The sequence below is a fragment of the Schistocerca americana genome, unplaced genomic scaffold (assembly GCF_021461395.2).
Source record: "Schistocerca americana isolate TAMUIC-IGC-003095 unplaced genomic scaffold, iqSchAmer2.1 HiC_scaffold_1108, whole genome shotgun sequence".
Classification (NCBI taxonomy): Eukaryota; Metazoa; Arthropoda; class Insecta; order Orthoptera; family Acrididae; genus Schistocerca; species Schistocerca americana.
The window spans coordinates 10,001-17,500 of record NW_025725164.1 but is presented as its reverse complement, the minus strand read 5'-3'; the positions used below and the strand labels follow the sequence as shown (position 1 = coordinate 17,500).

The 7,500-nt window shown below is 54.0% G+C and overlaps 3 non-coding genes across 3 annotated transcripts in view; all 3 read left to right on the top strand.

The window, feature by feature from the left end:
* Positions 1–4,809: 4,809 nt before the first annotated feature.
* LOC124560731 lies at positions 4,810–6,719 on the top strand. Its single transcript, XR_006969279.1, has one exon. It is a non-coding gene; the product is annotated as a small subunit ribosomal RNA (ribosomal RNA).
* A 351-nt stretch (positions 6,720–7,070) lies between these two features.
* LOC124560730 lies at positions 7,071–7,225 on the top strand. Its single transcript, XR_006969278.1, has one exon. It is a non-coding gene; the product is annotated as a 5.8S ribosomal RNA (ribosomal RNA).
* A 188-nt stretch (positions 7,226–7,413) lies between these two features.
* Positions 7,414–7,500, top strand: part of LOC124560733 — a 4,222-nt gene continuing 4,135 nt past the window's right edge. Inside the window, exon 1 of the ribosomal RNA XR_006969280.1 lies at positions 7,414–7,500. This exon is cut by the window's right edge and continues 4,135 nt beyond it. This is a non-coding gene — a ribosomal RNA (large subunit ribosomal RNA).

Sequence of the window (7,500 nt, the reverse complement as noted above, 5' to 3'; positions counted from 1 at the left end):
ACTACGTCCGCCATGTCGAGCGCACCGCAAAACATACCGCCATCTGTAGGTCTCCCGCAACATGACCTCCTGCAACGACGATACCGTCATCTATGAGACGCCAAGCCGACTAAGACAGCGATGGGCCCACAGTGCCCTTCTTTCGACCCCACCCCAACGCCAGCGCCTCTGCCGCACGAAGTCGTGGACCGGCAATCACTCCACCTGCACCCGTTCGTGCCCCACCCCAACCGCCCAACTCGCAACTCCAGCGGATGAACGGCGGACTTTGCTCGCACTCGCAATGTGCAATCCACCCCTATAACGTGCGTTTCATGAAGAGTTATGTCCAATATGCGACATTCCCGCTGTCCATATACATGAGCTGCGAGCTGTACCACGTACGAGCTACAGACGCGATCGCGTTGCTCGCTGTACGAATGCAGATGCTCAGCGGCAGCTAGGAGGCGCTCCATCCATGTCGGTACCGGTGAGCGTTGCACTCGCAGTCGCAAAAACGTACGGCAAGTATATTACTCGGAAGAGTCAATGACAGTCCAAGCCCCCCTGCGTGGGAAGAGTCTTCCTAGGCCATGACCCACCGGAAGGGCGCAGCGTCCCCCACCCCAGACATGTGACGTCAGACTATCGGTATTGACGACTAGACTGATTCCTTATAATCATTTGCCATACACCGGTGGAAGCTGCCGAGACGAGTAACTACATAGCGGGCTCGCCGTGTCACTAATGTACAGAGATACAATAGTTTCGACTGGAACCGGATTAAACGTATACACGGCGCTGATTAGTAATAGATAGAGCCATCAGAATACAGATAATGTATAGACCTGTCCGTATACATGCTGAAAGACTCTGCTCACAATCACACGTCAGCCAGACACTCTTATCACGCACTACTCTCTGCCTGTAACAGGCACACAGACAATATGTAAGCACCAGCATGGAACAACACCCAGTGCATCCTCTCTGCCACATTAGACAATCCACACTATCATAACCAGACCGGGAGGTCCACTCGGAAAACAGAATATCCCACCCTTCCGACAACCACCATTGCTCAGCTAAGCCACCAACACCCACACATGTCCCAGACAGGGGTGCACCCAACATCACAATACTGCCTCCTGTCACACCACACAAACAATGGCAGGAATGAAAGACACAGGTCTGCCACAAGCATGGAATCAGAGCGCCGCCTGTTATGAGCCAAAGGTGCACCCTGACGTGGCAAATCAGATGATGCCGCAGTCATTTACTTACGATAATCACAATCAACAAACCGGGCCCCCCCCCCCCCCCAAGTGCCTTAACCTAACCCGTATTGTACCTTAACCTAACCCGTATTGTACCTTAACCTAACCCGTATTGTACCTTAACCTAACCCGTATTGTACCTTAACCTAACCCGTATTGTACCTTAACCTAACCCGTATTGTACCTTAACCTAACCCGTATTGTACCTTAACCTAACCCGTATTGTACCTTAACCTAACCCATATTGTACCTTAACCTAACCCATATTGTACCTTAACCTAACCCATATTGTACCTTAACCTAACCCATATTGTACCTTAACCTAACCCATATTGTACCTTAACCTAACCCATATTGTACCTTAACCTAACCCATATTGTACCTTAACCTAACCCATGTTGCGCCTTAACCTAACCCATGTTGCGCCTTAACCTAACCCATGTTGCGCCTTAACCTAACCCATGTTGCGCCTTAACCTAACCCATGTTGCGCCTTAACCTAACCCATGTTGCGCCTTAACCTAACCCATGTTGCGCCTTAACCTAACCCATGTTGCGCCTTAACCTAACCCATGTTGCGCCTTAACCTAACCCATGTTGCGCCTTAACCTAACCCATGTTGCGCCTTAACCTAACCCATGTTGCGCCTTAACCTAACCTATGTTGCGCCTTAACCTAACCTATGTTGCGCCTTAACCTAACCTATGTTGCGCCTTAACCTAACCTATGTTGCGCCTTAACCTAACCTATGTTGCGCCTTAACCTAACCTATGTTGCGCCTTAACCTAACCTATGTTGCGCCTTAACCTAACCTATGTTGCGCCGTAACCTAACCTATGTTGCGCCGTAACCTAACCTATGTTGCGCCATAACCTAACCTATGTTGCGCCTTAACCTAACCTATGTTGCGCCTTAACCTAACCTATGTTGCGCCTTAACCTAACCTATGTTGCGCCGTAACCTAACCTATGTTGCGCCTTAACCTAACCTATGTTGCGCCTTAACCTAACCTATGTTGCGCCTTAACCTAACCTATGTTGCGCCTTAACCTAACCTATGTTGCGCCTTAACCTAACCTATGTTGCGCCTTAACCTAACCTATGTTGCGCCTTAACCTAACCTATGTTGCGCCTTAACCTAACCTATGTTGCGCCGTAACCTAACCTATGTTGCGCCTTAACCTAACCTATGTTGCGCCTTAACCTAACCTATGTTGCGCCGTAACCTAACCTATGTTGCGCCTTAACCTAACCTATGTTGCGCCTTAACCTAACCTATGTTGCGCCTTAACCTAACCTATGTTGCGCCTTAACCTAACCTATGTTGCGCCTTAACCTAACCTATGTTGCGCCTTAACCTAACCTATGTTGCGCCTTAACCCAACACACGTTGGGCCTTAACCCAACACACGTTGGGCCTTAACCCAACACACGTTGGGCCTTAACCCAACACACGTTGGGCCTTAACCCAACACACGTTGGGCCTTAACCCAACACACGTTGGGCCTTAACCCAACACACGTTGGGCCTTAACCCAACACACGTTGGGCCTTAACCCAACACACGTTGGGCCTTAACCCAACACACGTTGGGCCTTAACCCAACACACGTTGGGCCTTAACCCAACACACGTTGGGCCTTAACCCAACACACGTTGGGCCTTAACCCAACACACGTTGGGCCTTAACCCAACACACGTTGGGCCTTAACCCAACACACGTTGGGCCTTAACCCAACACACGTTGGGCCTTAACCCAACACACGTTGGGCCTTAACCCAACACACGTTGGGCCTTAACCCAACACACGTTGGGCCTTAACCCAACACACGTTGGGCCTTAACCCAACACACGTTGGGCCTTAACCTGCTCTGTAATTGTCATACGACGCGTTAAATTAGTGTAGTGTTGCCTAACTGCAACCCCCGCAATATAGTTTGCTACTCGCACTGCCCGGTCCCCAGAGTATCGCTTCATGTTAAACACCTTGCAGCTATACACTGTAATGCGGATGGCGGCAGGACGTACATGCTCAATGCCCTTCGCAGTTGTTCATTGGCATTCGCATGGCGAAGCACAGCCTACGTTGTGGTACGGCTTGTGGCAACTGTCCGCTGATGTTGTACGTCCAAATCACACACTGTACCGCACATTGGTCCTCATGTACTGAATGATACATCGTGGTACATGTGTGACCGTACCACGACTGCGCCAACAACGGCGAACCATACGGTCCAAATATTGTGCACTCAGCTACGTGTCGTCTCCCTATAAGAGCTGGATTGCAGTATGGTATGCCGTGGATGGCGATCAGCATGAGCCGTCTGTTGATGTAGTGGCGCGTGTTGTCAGACGTAGTCGTCTCTTCTCACACACCGTGATAGCATGGTGCACTGCGTTCCACATCTGCGACATGCGACAGAGGCCGGTTGACAGTCGTTCGCGCAATGGACATCGCATACGTACGGGGGCCACCTTCCACGTGTTCGCGAAGCGTGCACATGTTGTTGCGTGTATGTGGGCAGACATAGTGTGTCGTGACACCTGACACAGGCATGCAACAATCGTTGAATTTGCAAATGGCGATGGACGTCTACGTTTGCTGGTGACGTTACGCAAATGAAGAACTGGTAAACCGTTGTGGTGCGGTTGTTCTCGCTAGAGGTGAATCAGTGATGGCGACGATCGGTTGAGCTACCAACCGGTTGTTTCAGCGATACCCACCATGCCCACGAACGTGAATGGCATGTGGGTGTGAAGCGATACGCGGCGGTGGCTGGGTGGGACCGTCCCCGGCCGGTGAGGGGGGGCCTTCCGGCGTGCTGGCCGCGCGGTGCGTGGGCGCACGCGCTACAGCCGGCTGGTGGGGGCGGCCAGTGGCAGGCGCGCCGGCCGACGGAGGCGGCAGGCGGCGCAGCTGCGCGCCGGCGCACCCTGCACGCGGCGCCGTGCGGCCAAAGTAGGTCCTCGCGGGCCCGGTGCGAAGCGCGGTGGACATCTGCAGTGTGCTGGTCCGATTGAGGACTGTGTGCGCTGAGGATGCGCCGCCGCCCGGCGCTCGGCGCCGCGACGCCGTCTGCTGCTCGGTCGCCTCTGCGGTTCTCGCAGGTGGATTGTATCGCAGCTGTGCGGACGTGTTGGCGCGTGCGCTGTGCTGGGAGAGTTCGCTTCGGCACCCAAGTGGGGCTTTTGTCCTTCTGTGGCGCTGGCGTTGGAGCTGCCGGCCACCGTAGGTGGCGCGTGTTGTCTCCCGCCGGCAATGCCACGACAGCACGCTCCCGGGCCTCTGTCGGCAGCGGCAAGCTCAGTTGGGAGCACGGGTGGTCGCACCTAAAGCGTCTACTCGCCAAACTCCGGGCGATTGCGCCTCTCTCGAACCCGACCAAGTACTTAGGACGGCGCTGCGCGCCGCCGGGACCTGAGAGGGTTTCGAGGTGTATTGTGCAGGGGAGCTCAGCCTCCTCCTGTTTGCAGAATAATTGAGCGGACGCTTGCGTGTTCGCGCGGGCCCCCGGGACACACTCCCGGGCGGCCGGCTGCTCAGCTCTAGTTGACGCAGCTCCCTGGTTGATCCTGCCAGTAGTCATATGCTTGTCTCAAAGATTAAGCCATGCATGTCTCAGTACAAGCCGCATTAAGGTGAAACCGCGAATGGCTCATTAAATCAGTTATGGTTCCTTAGATCGTACCCACGTTACTTGGATAACTGTGGTAATTCTAGAGCTAATACATGCAAACAGAGTCCCGACCAGAGATGGAAGGGACGCTTTTATTAGATCAAAACCAATCGGTCGGCTCGTCCGGTCCGTTTGCCTTGGTGACTCTGAATAACTTTGGGCTGATCGCACGGTCCTCGTACCGGCGACGCATCTTTCAAATGTCTGCCTTATCAACTGTCGATGGTAGGTTCTGCGCCTACCATGGTTGTAACGGGTAACGGGGAATCAGGGTTCGATTCCGGAGAGGGAGCCTGAGAAACGGCTACCACATCCAAGGAAGGCAGCAGGCGCGCAAATTACCCACTCCCGGCACGGGGAGGTAGTGACGAAAAATAACGATACGGGACTCATCCGAGGCCCCGTAATCGGAATGAGTACACTTTAAATCCTTTAACGAGTATCTATTGGAGGGCAAGTCTGGTGCCAGCAGCCGCGGTAATTCCAGCTCCAATAGCGTATATTAAAGTTGTTGCGGTTAAAAAGCTCGTAGTTGGATTTGTGTCCCACGCTGTTGGTTCACCGCCCGTCGGTGTTTAACTGGCATGTATCGTGGGACGTCCTGCCGGTGGGGCGAGCTGAAGGCGTGCGACGCGCCTCGTGCGTGCTCGTGCGTCCCGAGGCGGACCCCGTTGCAGTCCTACCAGGGTGCTCTTGAGTGAGTGTCTCGGTGGGCCGGCACGTTTACTTTGAACAAATTAGAGTGCTTAAAGCAGGCAAGCCCGCCTGAATACTGTGTGCATGGAATAATGGAATAGGACCTCGGTTCTATTTTGTTGGTTTTCGGAACCCGAGGTAATGATTAATAGGGACAGGCGGGGGCATTCGTATTGCGACGTTAGAGGTGAAATTCTTGGATCGTCGCAAGACGAACAGAAGCGAAAGCATTTGCCAAGTATGTTTTCATTAATCAAGAACGAAAGTTAGAGGTTCGAAGGCGATCAGATACCGCCCTAGTTCTAACCATAAACGATGCCAGCCAGCGATCCGCCGCAGTTCCTCCGATGACTCGGCGGGCAGCCTCCGGGAAACCAAAGCTTTTGGGTTCCGGGGGAAGTATGGTTGCAAAGCTGAAACTTAAAGGAATTGACGGAAGGGCACCACCAGGAGTGGAGCCTGCGGCTTAATTTGACTCAACACGGGAAACCTCACCAGGCCCGGACACCGGAAGGATTGACAGATTGATAGCTCTTTCTTGATTCGGTGGGTGGTGGTGCATGGCCGTTCTTAGTTGGTGGAGCGATTTGTCTGGTTAATTCCGATAACGAACGAGACTCTAGCCTGCTAACTAGTCGCGTGACATCCTTCGTGCTGTCAGCGATTACTTTTCTTCTTAGAGGGACAGGCGGCTTCTAGCCGCACGAGATTGAGCAATAACAGGTCTGTGATGCCCTTAGATGTTCTGGGCCGCACGCGCGCTACACTGAAGGAATCAGCGTGTCTTCCTAGGCCGAAAGGTCGGGGTAACCCGCTGAACCTCCTTCGTGCTAGGGATTGGGGCTTGCAATTGTTCCCCATGAACGAGGAATTCCCAGTAAGCGCGAGTCATAAGCTCGCGTTGATTACGTCCCTGCCCTTTGTACACACCGCCCGTCGCTACTACCGATTGAATGATTTAGTGAGGTCTTCGGACTGGTACGCGGCATTGACTCTGTCGTTGCCGATGCTACCGGAAAGATGACCAAACTTGATCATTTAGAGGAAGTAAAAGTCGTAACAAGGTTTCCGTAGGTGAACCTGCGGAAGGATCATTACCGACTAGACTGCATGTCTTTCGATGTGCGTGTCGTGTCGCGCAACACGCTACCTGTACGGCTCGCAGTAGCCGTGCGCCGCGTGCGGAACCACGCGTGCTTCTCAAAACTAACGCCAATGTTGTGTGGTACGAGCGCTGAAGCGCTGGAGCGGCTGGCCTGCGGCACCTGGCGCCTGGCGCCGGTTTTGAATGACTTTCGCCCGACTGCCTGTCCGCTCCGGTGTGGAGCCGTACGACGCCCATCGGCCGTGAGGCCGTTGGACACAGAACGCTTGAACAGGGGCCGCCACACGCCTACGTCCCGCCTATGCAACTGTCTTGAAAGAGACAGTGTAAACTAAGAAAAGATCACCCAGGACGGTGGATCACTCGGCTCGTGGGTCGATGAAGAACGCAGCAAATTGCGCGTCGACATGTGAACTGCAGGACACATGAACATCGACGTTTCGAACGCACATTGCGGTCCATGGATTCCGTTCCCGGGCCACGTCTGGCTGAGGGTCGGCTACGTATACTGAAGCGCGCGGCGTTTGCCCCGCTTCGCAGACCTGGGAGCGTCGCGGCCGCCTGTGGGGCCGGCCGCGCCTCCTTAAACGTGCGATGCGCGCCCGTCGCCTGGCGGTTCGCATACCGGTACTTACTCGGTAGCGTGCACAGCCGGCTGGCGGTGTGGCGTGCGACACCTCGTACAACGACCTCAGAGCAGGCGAGACTACCCGCTGAATTTAAGCATATTACTAAGCGGAGGAAAAGAAACTAACAAGGATTCCCCCAGTAGC